Source organism: Zalophus californianus, chromosome 15 (genome assembly GCF_009762305.2).
Source record: "Zalophus californianus isolate mZalCal1 chromosome 15, mZalCal1.pri.v2, whole genome shotgun sequence".
In the NCBI taxonomy this organism is placed as follows: Eukaryota; Metazoa; Chordata; class Mammalia; order Carnivora; family Otariidae; genus Zalophus; species Zalophus californianus.
This window is the reverse complement of record NC_045609.1, coordinates 19,772,670-19,787,341: the sequence shown is the minus strand read 5'-3', so window position 1 is coordinate 19,787,341 and position 14,672 is coordinate 19,772,670. Positions and strand designations below refer to the sequence as shown.

General features: G+C 39.2%; 1 pseudogene; it reads left to right on the top strand.

Moving 5' to 3' along the window:
- Positions 1-802: 802 nt before the first annotated feature.
- Positions 803-13,917, top strand: LOC113920634 (annotated as a pseudogene).
- The last annotated feature ends 755 nt before the right edge of the window (positions 13,918-14,672 follow it).

The window sequence follows — 14,672 nt, the reverse complement described above, 5'->3', positions numbered from 1 at the left end:
CATATAAAAGTATTTCACATTCCTTTTTATTGCTGTGCATTCCAATATATAAATATACCTTATTGACTTCCAGGGAAGATGGCGGGATAGGATGACCTAGACTCACCTTATCCCACAGATAAAACTAGAGAACACTCACAGCAGTATAAATAACTCAGAAAATGACCAGAAAACTGGCAGAATAAACTCCACAACTAAATATAGAGAAGAGGCCACACTGAAAAGTGTAGGAAGGGCAGAAACATGGATGGTTAGGAGCTAAATGGTCTCACAGGGCGGTCTGTGGCAGGTGGGGGAGGGGGGAAAACTGCAGGCATGGAAGTGCGTTCTTACAACTAGTGGGACTTAAAACCTGAAATTAGAAAAAAAAAATCAGCTGGTTCGGATCTAGGAGAGCAAGGAGAGTGAGAGGACACTGAGTCCTCACCCTTAAAGAGACAGTACAACAAACAGTCCCTGGAGATACAGCATAGAAGCAGCGATTTGAAAGGTGCCTGGGGCATAGGGGCGGGAGAATTATTTACTCAGAGAGTGTCTGGAGGCACAGATATCACTGAGGAAGTCCTCTAGGAACAAAGGAACTGACAGGCGCCATTTCCCTCTCCCTGTCCCCTACCTAACTTCCTAACACTGCCACCCTGCCCCTGCCACCCAGCCTCAGTCCACTGTGGCAGGGCCCCTTCCCCAGAGGAACCAGGAATGCAAAGATTACCAGCACCACCACCCTGCCACTCTGCTGCCTGTACTGTGCTTCTGTGGAGACTAATGGACCCTTCAGTGCCAGTGCTGCAGGGCCCCTACCATGGCCCACAAAGCTTGCTGGCATCACCACCCCATCCACAACACCACCCCTGCACTGTGCTTCCGGGGAACCACCCTCTCCAATATGCTTTCGGCCAGAGCCCATACAGGGCACTGCTGCAGGTCTGGCAGTGTGCAAGCAGCCCCTACAGTGGACAGCACCACTCCAAAGTAACTCCTGCCTCAGAGAGAGGGAAAGATAACCACACATACCTGTCAGATAGAGGCCTCAGCAGTGGGCTGGAGGCAGACAACTGGTCTATCTATAGGCCCACCCACCAATGAAAGCTTCTCAGTGTACAACATAGGGAAAATGCCCTACATCGTGGGCAAACACCTGGTATGACTCAACTCAAGCCCAAGGAGTCCCCAGACTGGCCCATAACACCACAGGGAAACCATTACAGATAATTGCACTGAAGGAAAAAGCAGCTTAGCCACAATAGCTGGGCACATGCAACACACACAGGTGATCTTCTGGAAGCTCCAGGTTCTGATGAACATGAGATACTACACAGCAGGGCACTACAGGACCTCATCTTCATAAGGCCACTACTTTCTAGTGTAGGAGACATAGCTGATTGTCCTAACACACAGAAACAGACACAGAAGTTTGACAAAACGAGGATACAGAGAAACATGTCCCAAATGTTGATTTCTGTACACAAGTAATGAAACAACAGAAAGAGAAATTTAAAAAACAATCTCATTTATAATTACACCAAAAATAACAAAGTACCCAGGAATATACTTAACCAAAGAGATGAAAGACCTACACTTTGAAAACTAAAACATTTGAAAGAAATTGAAGACACAAAGAAATGGAAAGACATTCCATGCTCATGGATTGGAAGAACAAGTAATGTTAAAATGTCTATACTAACAAAGCAATCTACACATTTAATGCAATCCCTATCGAAATACCAACAGCATTTTTCACAGAACTATAACAAACAATCCTAAAATTTGTCTGAAACCACGAAAGACCCTGAATAGCCAAAGCAATCTTGAAAAAGCAAAGCAAAGCTGGAAATGTCACAATTCCAGACTTCAAGCTATATTACAAAGCTGTAGGGAACAAAACACTATGGTACTAGCACAAAAATAGACATATAGATGAATGGAACAGAACAGAAAACCCAGAAATGAATCCACAATTATACGGTCAATTAAACTTTGACAAAGGAGGAAAGAATATGCAATGGGAAAAACAAAGTCTCTTCAACAAATGTTGTTGGGAAAACTGGAAAGCTACATGCAAAAGAATGAAACTGGGCCACTTTCTTACATCATACACAATAATAAATTTAAATTAGATTAAAGACATAAATGTGAGACCTGAAACCATAAAAATCCTTGAAGATAGCACAGGCAGTAATGTCTCTAACATCAGGTTTAGCAATATTTTTCTAGATATATCTCCTGAGACAAGGGAAACAAAAACAAAAATAAAAAAAACTAGATGTTGAATGAAGAGGTGGTACATATATACAACGGAATATTATTCAGCCATAAAAGAATGAAATCTTGGATCTTTATCCATTCATGTATCGATGGACACTTGGGCTGCTTCCATAATTTCTTGGCTATCGTAAATAATATTGCAATAAACATAGGGGTGCATGTATCCCTTTGAATTAGTGTTTTTGTATTCTTTGGGTAAATACCCAGTAGTGCAATTGCTGGATCATAGGGTAATTCTAGTTTCAATTTTTTGAGGAACCTCCATACTGTTTTATACTGTGGCTGTCCCAGTTTGCATTCCCACCAACATGCACAAGGGTTCCTTTTTCTCCACATCCTCTCCAACTCCACATCATATATATATCCATATTCACACAATGTAATATTATTCAGCCATTAAAAAGAATGAAATCTTGCTATTTGCAACATGGATGGAGTTAGACAGTATAATGCTAAGTAAAATAAGTGAGTCAGAGAAAAATACTATATGATCTCACTCATATGTGGAATTCAAGAAGCAAAGCAAATGAGCAAAGAAAAAAAAAAAAGAGAGACAAATCAAGAAACAGACTCCTGACTACAGAGAACAAACTGATAGTAACCAGAGGGAGGGGTGGGGGGTTGGGTGAAATAGGTGATGGGGATTAAGGAGTACACTTGTCCTGATGAGCACGAGGTGTTGTATGGAATGGTTGTAACACAATTTTGTACACCTGAAACTAATATAACACTGTGTTAACTATACTGGAATTAAAATAAAAACTTGATAAATAAAAAAATTTAAAATATTAAAAATAAAATAAAAAAATTTGGCTTTTAAGCTTCACCAACATATAATAACTGCAAAGACCCAAATAAGCAAAGTCCTCCTATACCCATCAGAGTATCTGTTCAGTGTTTGTTTTACCAAAAAATCATGTAGCTCAAAGAAATATATATTTATATATCATATTCAGTTTATTATTAATATATTAATGTTGCATTTATTAATTGTGTTCTAAAAGTAATTATAACGATCCCACAATCCGTATTTAAGTACTTAAAGCCTATGGACACAGGAAATTTAAAAGCCCAATCCAAATTTATATCCATATGTTTGCTCCACTCAGTTATGATAGAGTAATAAATAAAAGATGTTTAAGGATGAGACTATGTTACATTAATAGGATACAATTCTATGGAGGGTGTGGAATGGAAAGGAATAATAGGAAGTTTCCCAGTGATAATGAAGTTCTCATGTTACACTATGGTTTTTAGCCCCTATTATATACATTTAAAGAAATGATGTGACTTATATTTTTAAATCAGTATTTATGATATGCTAGAAATTTAATACTTTACAACTCCTTAAAATTATAAAATTCTATATATATTTAATTTTAAAATGTGACTGTGACAATTAAAAAATAAAAGTAAAATGTTTGTGTACCCCTTCTCTCAGATCCCATTCCTAGAGGTTGCTCTTTAATTGGCCTTTAATTGGTAAAAGAACGTCACACAGTTTTTAGAGTTCCCCAGGTTATTCTAGTGTGTAGCCAAAATTGACAATAGCTGTAGTCTAAAAACAGTAGTCTCTCTCAATAGGATAACACTGGACAAGGAGCAGGAAAAAATAAAAGCTGCATTGTTTACCACTTACCTAAGAGTGTTAGTTGTCTGGCAAGTAATGGTTTGCAAGGTTTAGAAAAATATCAGATCAATAGTCCTTATAGAACTTGAGCACAAAAATGTTAACCGGTAACTATGGCTGATAACTATGGTGATTTGCAATGATGAAATGCTATTATTTGCCAGGCACTGTGCCAACTATTATAAGTAAATGACATTATCTCACCTGTAGATAATTCCAGGCCGGGAACACTAAAACTCAGCAGGTATGGTGACAAAGAAAAACCCCAGATGGTAGTAATTTAATTATACATTAACTGACCATTGCCCCTGGGTTCATCTATTAGCCTTTTTTTCATAGCAGTATTTCTTTTTGCTTACTGCCCCAAATCTCAAGTCTGCAATTTAACTGTTTTCTACTTCCCTATTCTCATTTTCTGCCTTAGCTGTGTCTTCTTCTCTCTCTTATTTCTTGTTATGATTTATAGTAGTGTTAAAAGATGGGACTAGCATTTGGCCTCGAAGGCCAAATTCCACAATTCATTAACCAAGTCACCTAGTAAAATAATGTAAAATGAGGGTCATCATTACCTTGTGCAGTGGGCCGAATGGTACCAACTCCAGAAGAAAATGCTCACATCCTAACCCCTAGGACCTGTGAATATCACCTTACATAGTAATAGATGTGATTAAGTTAAGGATCTTGAGAGGAGAACCTTATCTCAGGTTATCTGAGTGGACCTTAAATGCAATCACATATGTGCCTGTGAGGGAAAGGCAGAGGGAGTTTTGAGACACGTACACAAGAAGAAAAGGGATAAGAAGACATAGCAGAGAGAGAGCTAGAACCACCACAAGTCAAAGAATGCCAACAGCTACCAGAAGCTGGAAAAAGTAAAGAACAGATTCTCCCCTTCAGTGTTTGGAGGAATTACAGCCCTGCTGAACCATCGATTTCAGATTTCTGGATCCCAATACTATTAGGGAATAAATTTCTGTTGTTTTAAGTCACAGAGTGGCAATTTGTTACAGCAGCCATGATGGTTACCTCCCAAGTCAAAGAATAAGCTCAGGAATGTACAAATGTTTTGTGAACTGAAGTGCTATGTGAATACGAGCTCTCCTTACTGGTCACTTTTACAAGGACCTCCAAGAACGTGCAAATAGCCATCATCATCATGAATCAGTCTTCATGGAACAGAGGTAAGAGCTGTTTCTGAGGCTTTCCTGTGTCTTTGTACACCCTTCCCCTTAATCCTTCTCTTCCCCCATAAAGCTTAGTATTTCTTTTGGTGGTTGTGTGGATATTGCTAATAGTAGCAACTTCCAAAAAAAAATGAATTAGAACTACCTTAGCTGTGCCTCTTAAATCTTGCCAGCAATACTCTTCTCTTTATTCCAACATCTTATGTCAGTCCAGGATTTAGAGCAGGTTTTCTCAATAGCAGCAAGATTGACACTTGGGACCAGACAATTCTTTGATGTGGGGAATATCCTGCATATTGTATGTTTAGCAGCAGCTTTGTCTTCTATCCATTAATTGCCTATAGTATTGCCCCATCAAAATGCCTCCAGACAAAAAAGGCCAAATATTCTGAGGGGCAAAATGCCAGCCCTCCTTCCTATCCCCACCAGGTCAAGAGCCACTTATTTAAAGAATGATCACACAGACAGGCCAAAGATCTGGTAGGGCTCCACTCCTGGTAGATAACTCCAATCTCCATTCATAATATATTAAGATCTGTCCTAGATCTAAAGAAAGGATATATCTCCTAGTAGCCTACTGATTCATCATTAAGTTAATCTTTTTATAATTTCATCAGTGTTTTTCAAAGTGTGATCAATATTCCATTTGTGGCAGAATCATTTGAGCTTCTTGTTGATCTACTGAGACACCCAGAAATTTGCATTACATGTTTTGTAGATGATTCTTTGATTTGTTAAAGACTAGTTTTGATGAACTTCAGACTCTGGGTGGATGCTGTTTCGGTTTCTCTTTCTTTGTTCTAGAACCTGATCCTGGTTCCCCCAAAAAAGTTCTTCACACTTATTGTCAGTTGAACACCCAATTTTAGATACTACAACCTAGCCTCTGCCTATAGTGACATCTCAGATCCTATATCCTCACTCACAGTACTGATGTATCACCTGTCTGTCCCTAGTAGTACAGTCTCCTTAGGTGTACTCTCAGATTTCCTTAGATGCACATTCAGACCTCTGTATTAAGAGTTAGCTAAACTACTCCCTAATATTGCTGCCTCAGCAACCTTTTGGTGTGGCCAAGTGGCCTCAAGCTGACATTAGCCCCTACCTCAAGCTCTTGCCCTCGATAGTTAACAGCCCACAGAATCACAAGTAAATATAAGTTCCTGATATGACTCCCTCAACCACTCTTGCAATAAGCATTCTCCTCCACCTCCTAGGACCTTCCCCTTGTGTGCTAAGACTCCCAGAATTTTACCAAAATCTACCCTTTTCTGGTTTGAGTTAACCAATCTGAACTTAGCCTAGGAACCCAAAAGCACTCCATCCAAGTACCCTAATAAAGGTATATACCCAGGTCCTGCCATGCTCTCTCTCTACCTGCACTCTGCCATGACCTCCCTGCATGGCCCCTCTAGGCAGGCAGAGTACCTCCTCCAGGACCTGTGAGTAATAAACTTCTCTATTTCACTTTCTCTTAGAGTCTTTTGTTGAACTCTCCAGGCTTACCATCTGACACCCCAGAGCTATATTTAACAAATGTTAATTTAACAAAGTCACAACACTATGGTTATCTCTATACAAATTAACCCTTGACTCTATCCAATGTAGCAACTCTCAATCCTCCCAGCTTCACCATTTTTGTGTATATGCCTACAATCTAAATCCTGGCCTCGTCTTGCCTCTTTAACTCTGAAAAACAATAGCCTAGAGAGGCAAGAAACCCACAGATCTAGCAGAGAAATGGCCAAGTTGAAGGAAACAGATCCTTCAGTATTCCCCATCTTGGTTGCCCAAAGAAACTTGGGAATAATCTTTGATATCTTTTTCTGCCTTATCTTTCATATACCATCCATTATCAAGTCCTATGGATTCAACCTCTTAAATATCTCTTTAATCAACCGCATTCTCGCCATCCTATATAAGGCCTTTGGATGTGCTGTTTCCTCTGTCTTTCTGGCTGCATTGTAGCCACTTCATTGTTAGGTTAAAAAAAGAAAAAAAGTGTTAGCAAGGATGGGGAGAAATTAGAACCCTTCCACATTGCTGGTGGAAATGTAAAGTGGTACAACCACTTTGGATAACAGTCTGGAGTACTTGACGGGGTTAAAAATAGGTATCAAATGACCCAGCCTTTCCTAGGTATGTACTCAAGAAAAGCAAACATCCACACAACAATTTATACGCAAATGTCATAATAGTGTTACTCATAATAACCCCAAAGTGTTATTTGCAATAGTCTAAATGTGTAAGTTGATTAACAAATAAATAAAATATGGTATACCTATGCAATGGAATGTTATTTGGCCATAGGAATGAAGTATTTATACAAGCCAAAACAGGGATGAATCTTGAAAACACCATGCTGAGTGAAAGAAACCTGTCACAAAGGCTGCAGTTGCATAATTTCATTTATATGAAATGTTCAGAATAGACAAATACACAAAGTAAATTAATGGTTGTGGTAGCCTAGGGCTGAGGGTAGGGGATGGACAGGGTTTCTTTTAGGAGTGATGAAAACATTCTAAAATTAGATTGTGATAGTTGCATAACTCTGTGATATACTAAATAAAAACCTCAGTTGTATGCCTTAAATTATATAATATGTAGACTATATCTCAGTAAAGCTTAAAATGCATCAACCAAAAAAGAGATTTAAATGTCAAAAGTGCATCAACTTAAAATATGAACATTCTTTCAAATATGTATTCCTCCTATATCATCTGATAGTTGGATGGTCAACAGTCAGCATCCCAGATGTATCTTTGACCTCCCTTCCACAGACCATGTCTCATATTCTCCAGGTTATCTAGTGCACTTCAGCCACACCATTCTCCTGTCTATTCCCTAAATGCACCACCTTTTTTTCCTGCCACCATTTTAAGGAATCAGTCATAAGTGTACATACAGAATTGTGAATATCGCAAGGGTGAGATCAAAGAGAAACATACTCATATGGTAAAAGAGAAAATTGTAAATTCCTTTGGGATATAAAATATTAAAAGTGAGTTCTGGAATAACAGATAAGCATACTTGTCTTTTGAAATTTTGTAGTTTTATTTAAACTAATTATTAGCTTCTTGAAATTTTGTTCTTCAGATTTCAGAATGATAGGGTAACTAAGAGTGAGGGCTCTTATCCCAGTATCTAGATTCAAACTGTGGTTCTGCCACTTCTTAAGAAAGTTACTCAATGTCGGGTAACTCAGTTTTTCTCATCTGCAAAAAATGAAAATGATAGTACCTACCTCATCAGGTTGTATTAAAGACTAAGTAAGTTGATATAGAGTGCTTATAATACCTGTAACAGTAAGTATTCAATAATTAGCTAAAATGGAAAACAGTACAATATAATGGTTAAGAGTCAGATCAAAAAGTGTTTGAATCCTGGCCAACCTCTTAAGAGCTCTGGGAATATGCAATCTTGTTCATAGTGTTCTTTTCCTTTTCTCAAAATATCTGTGCATATTTCAGTTCTGCACTTAAAAATTACTTAAGGGGCACCTGGGTGGCTCAGTCAGTTGAGCATCTGCCTTCGGCTCAAGTCATGATCCCAGGGTCCTGGGATTGAGCCCCGCATCCGGGCTCCCTGCTCAGTGGGGAGTCTGCTTCTCCCTCTCCCTTTGCCCCTCCCCCCTGCTCGTGTGTTCTCTCTCTCTCAAATAAATAAAATCTTTAAAAAAAAAAATTAGCTCAGGTCCTGATCTCAGGGTCCTGGGATGGAGCCTGCTCAGCAGGGAGTCTACTTCTCCCTTTCCCTTTGCCCCTCCCACCCTCTGCTTGTGGTTGCTCACACTCAAATAAATAAAATCTTTTAAAAAAATATTTAAGTAATATCTAGAAATTAAAACATCAGAAGGTTAAGAGAAGTCTCACTTCCTACCCTCCCACCCTCGTTTCTTTTTTTTTGTATTTTAATTTTTTTATTGTTATATTAATCACCATATATTACATAATTTGTTTTGGTGTAGTGTTCCATGATTCATTGTTTGTTCATAACACCCAGTGCTCCATGCAGAATGTGCCCTCTTTAATACCCATCACCAGGCTAACCAATCCCCCCACCCTCCTCCCCTCTAGAAACCTCGGATTTTTTTTCAGAATCCATCATCTCTCCTGGTTCGTCTTCCCCTCTGAGTAACTCCCCTTCATTCTTCCTCTCCTGCTATCTTCTTCTTTTTCTTTTTTTTTTTCTCAAAATATGTTACGTTATTTGTTTCAGAAGTACAGATCTGTGATTCAACAGTCTTACACAATTCACAGCGCTCACCGTAGCACATATCTTCCCCAATGTCTATCACCCAGCCACCCCATCCCTCCCACCCCCGACCACTCCAGCAACCCTCAGTTTGTTCCTGAGATTAAGAATTCCTCATATCAGTGAGGTCATATGATACATGTCTTTCTCTGATTGACTTATTTCACTCAGCATAACACCCTCCAGTTCCATCCACGTCGTTGCAAATGGCAAGATCTCATTCCTTTTGATGGCTGCATAATATTCCATTGTGTATATATACCACCTCTTCTTTATCCATTCATCTGTCGATGGACATCTTGGCTCTTTCCACAGTTTGGCTGTTGTGGACATTGCTGCTATAAACATTGGGGTGCACGTACCCCTTCGGGTCCCTACATTTGTATCTTTGGGGTAAATACCCAGGAGTGCAATTGCTGGATCGAATGGTAGCTCTAATTTCAACTGTTTGAGGAACCTCCATACTGTTTTCCAGAGGGGTTGCACCAGCTTGCATTCCCACCAACAGTGTAGGAGGGTTCCCCTTTCTGTACATCCCCGCCAACATCTGTCGTTCCCTGACTTGTCCCACCCTCGTTTCTATACCTCAGGCTAGCCACTCTACTTTTCAGGTTTCAGTTTTGGTTATAGCTCTAAATAACAATTTTACCTCTTTTATTTACATCTAAGTAAAAGATGAAAATTTTAATCGCTCCTTTCCTCCAGTTTTATAATTTTAATTCTTCTACTGCTGAATAACTTTAAAAGACACTTAAAAATATTTTTCTCAACCAATCAATTTTAGAAAATAACTTCACTTCCTTCTGAATTATCAGTTATACTATTACTTTAGTAGTTTTCTTTCTAGAAATTTGTCCATTTCATTTGTTAGCATAAAATTGCTCATAGTATTTCTTTATAATCCTTTTTCTATATAGTCATTAATAAAGTTCCCTCTTTCATTTCGGATTCTGGTATTTTCAATCTTTTTTCATATGTTGATCCAGCCAAGTTTGTCGATTTTATTGATCAGTTCAAATAACCACCTTTTGGCTTCATCGATTTTTCTCTATTGTTTTTCTATTATCTATTTTATTTTCTGCTCTAAATCTTATTTCATTCCATCCATTTGCTTTGGGCTTAGTTTGTTCTTTTCCAGTCTTAAGGTAAAAGGTTAGGTTGTTGATTTGTGCTCTTGTATAATGTAGGCAGGAGAAGCTATACATATTATCCCTCTGAAGCATTGCTTTAGCTGTATCCCATTATGGTACATTGTCTTCATTTTCATTCATTCCAATGTATTTTATATTTCTCTTGTGATTTATTTTTGACACATTGGTTATTTAGGAACAAATGTTTAAATTCCACATATTTATGCATTTCCCTAATTTCCTTATTTTTTCATTGTGATTATTTTGCATGATTTTAATCTTTTTAAATTTACTGAGGCTTGTTTTATGACCTAACATATTGCCTAACCTAAAGAACGCTCCATATGCCTTAAACAGCAAATATGTCTGACTATACATGGCATAAAGGGAAAACAGTCCTCAGCTTGATTCCATGATTCAAACAGCATTAAGCCTACTGGCCAAGGTTTAATTTGGGGATTCCACACCAGCAGAGGTGCTATCTCTTTCACAGGAAATTCTCATCTTACTACATGTGTTAAAAGTAGCCTGGGGTTAGCTAGAAACAGTATTTATCAGCCTTTTTCAAATCATGGCATTCAAAAAATGGTTTTATTCACAAGGCATACTGGAGTAAACAGAAGCAGCTCCTTATACGACTCTGGCTCTTCCAAGTGAAAGCCTAACTACACAGAGGTGAAAGGAATACCTAAGCACACTCATAACTAGAGTGCCATATGCTCCATGTTGCTTGTTGTCCAGGTATGACTACTAATTCCTGCTTTTTCAAAGACCTTCCAGCTTGGATAATGGACTATGATTACCCTGCCTATAACCTACTCAGAGTAATACCAGCCACTACTACCAGGTTGGGAAGCCAAACTACAGCACTACTCCCACCAAACAGTTTTCAACCCCAGCTGCACATTATTTTACCAAGAGAACTTATAAAAGCCAATGCTTAGTTCTACCCTCCAGATTTGGACTTTAGGTATCTGCATGTTTAAAAGCTCTAGGGTTGATTCTTTTGAGTACGGGTTAAGAATCATAGCACCTAGTTTGGATAGAACCCACCATGCAGTATCATATCATTCTACTTTCGTTAGCTGAAGCAGAATAAGGAGAAACAAACTCTAGCCTGTCCATTCTGACTCCTCTTCTGCTCCACCCAACCCCAATTTCTCTCCAGCAACCTTAAGGGGTAACCTTTGTTACTAGCCCCCACTACTCAGAACTGGTGAGACCTCGATGTTTATTTTTCACTCACCTTATGTGGTTTGTTTATATTGGCACCAGTGAGCACCTATTAGTCCCTACCCGTCTCCTATCTTCCAAAAATACCTAGAAATTACTGCTCTATTGATGGCACGGTCTGTTTTCTAATATTGCTATATTTGTCTACTTGTTTTGCATTTCTTTAGCCACTTTAATGAATTTTGGAAAAGGAAAAGGGAAGGCTTCATCTCACCATTTTCAAACTTTTTTCATTATTTGGTTTTTATAGAGAGCAATGGCTAGTTCTAATTATCTTCTTCATGTACATTTTTTTGTTCTTAATATTCAGCAACGAACTTCATCAACAATCAATTCCCATTTTCCATTGAAAAAGAGGGACACTTCCCTTCTGAATCCAAGATAACCCTATCAATAATAGTAATGGCTAAATGTTGTGACATATCTCACCATCCATTCAAATTGTCATTCAGGCTCTTATTACAGTGGACAAGTAAGGAGCTTTGCAAAAGTAGAGACTGAGGGTGAGGAGATAGCTTTGGGTAAATATCCTGAGTTGTTTAGGTCTAACTTATATCTGATACTAAGTTTACACATAATCAGATGTTGTTAATGTCAAAATTAAGAGAAAATTTCTATGCCTTTAACAAATCTCCACTACCCTCACCTAAGTACTTTTGTAGTCAAGGCATAAATTCCCAAGTGGTAAAAAATATTGGCCTCAAAAAACAAAAAACACAAACAAAAAAAAACTACTGGCCTCTGCCACCAGTAAAATTCTTGTTCACCTCAGTTACACAACTACTGAGGACCTGTTCTACTGGTGACTGAGGGAAAAAAATCCAGACTTGGTAGCAAATGCTCATAATGCTTCAACAATTTCTGAGGGTTTAATAAACAAATTTGGACCCCTCCTCTCATCACTTAATCCCACCCAATTCAATGCACAGTATAAACAAGTAATTTAAATAGAACCTTAGAGAGCATGGCCTGGGAGCTGAGCGGAGGCAGAGGAGGTGGCTTCCCAGCCGCCTCCTCCCCCCCACCCCCAGAAACCCTGGGAGACCCGCCAAGTTCCTGGGGCCGGGCCAGGACTAGGACCTGGCCCCACTTTGCAATCTGCTGATTTGGGTCCTACTTTACTGATGAGCCCTGGACAACCAACACTTACCAGAGTGCCCCCACCTATTCTTCCAAGGCCATCCCAGCAGACAGGAAGCAGCAATGTGAATAGTTTCAGACCTGCTTATAGCTCATTTTCTTCAGGATATGGTACCTATGGAAATTCAGTTTCTGGAAGCTATAGCCCTTATAGTTATGGATATAATGTGTTAGGCTATAATTGTCTCTGTGTAGATGATCTGCCACCTAGTAGATTTGTTCAATAAGCTGAAGAAAGCAGCAGAGGTCAGTATCGTGCATGCATTTGCCTCTGTCAGTATGATGATGGATGCTACCTTTTCAGCTGTCTGTAAGTTTCAGGGCTGTATTGGATGTAGCAAATCACTTTTCCCAATTAAAAATACATTTCATAAAGGTTTTTTCAGCTTTTGCCTTAGTTAGGTCTATCAGGTATCTTTAGACATGGTGCAGTGATAGTTTAAGAGGCTCTGAGAATGAGGACCTTTGGGCCAAAAGTGAAGAAGTGTGGCTTGCCTTGGTGATGAGGACGGAGCAGCTAACTCAGCAAAATCTTGGCCAATATTCTTTTTTGCTCTTATCCTTGGTGGTGGTCCTTACCTCATCTGAAACTGCTATCTACCCATAACGATGAAGTAACAGACAGCACAAACTGGGCAAATGTGAGGATGACCATGTATGTAGCTGCTAGAGCAGAATATGATTTTGCTGCTGTATCTGAAGAAGAAATTTCTTTCCATGCTGGTGATATGCTAAACTTAGCTCTCAAAGAACAGCAACCCAAAGTGTGTGGCTGGCTTCTGGCTAGTCTTGATGGTCAAACAAGACTTATACCTGCTAATTATGTGAAAATTCTTGGTAAAAGAAGAGGTGGAAAAGCAGTGGGGTCCAGCAAAATTTCTAAGCAGCAACAATCTTTTACCAATACAATACTAATTAAAGGAGCCACGCCTACTGATTCTTTGGATGAACAGGAAGCTGCCTTTGGATCTTTGTTGAAACTATTAAGGTTCCAGTTGCACCTGATTCCACTGGTAAAGGTGGAGATAAACCAGATTTTTTATATCTTTCATGTTTGCCTGCAATTGAACTATACTTTTAAAAAATTACTTCTAGGGGCGCCTGTGTGGCTCAGGTGTTAAGCGTCTGCCTTCAGCTAGGGTCATGATCCCAGGGTCCTGGGATAGAGCCCTGCATTGGGATCCCTGCTCCGTGGGAAGCCTGCTTCTCCCTCTCCCTCTCCCCCTGCTTGTGCTCCTTCTCTCGCTTTGTCAAATAAATAATCTTTTTAAAAAAATTACTTCTAGGGTGCCTGGGTGGCTCAGTTCGTTAAGCAACTGCCTCCAGCTCAGGTCATGATCCTGGAGTCCCAGGATAGAGTCCCACATCGGGCTCCCTGCTCAACAGGGAGTCTGCTTCGCCCTCTGACCCTCCCCCCTCTCTCATTCTCTCTCAAATAAATAAAATCTTTAAAAAAAATTACTTCTTACAAAGAAATTACAATCCAATGAACACATTTGTTAATGGCTATTCCAGGTGTTTTGCTGCTAGAAATTATTAAAGTTGTACACTAGCATGTTGGTCTAGTGACCTGATTACATTTTACAAGTTACTGGACCTCATAGTCCAATTTATTTCACCTAGATTTTAAGATTATGGAGATCGCTATCATTTTCATCTGTTATTTGAAAGTAAGATTGATATACTATAGAATACACTGTTTGCTACAGTAGGGGTCTTTAATGCTTTTTAAAGTTAGAGCTTAAGGGTGCCTGGGTGGCTCAGTCGTTAAGCGGCTGCCTTTGGCTCAGGTCATGATCCCAGCATCCTGGAATCGAGCCCCACATCGAGTTCCCT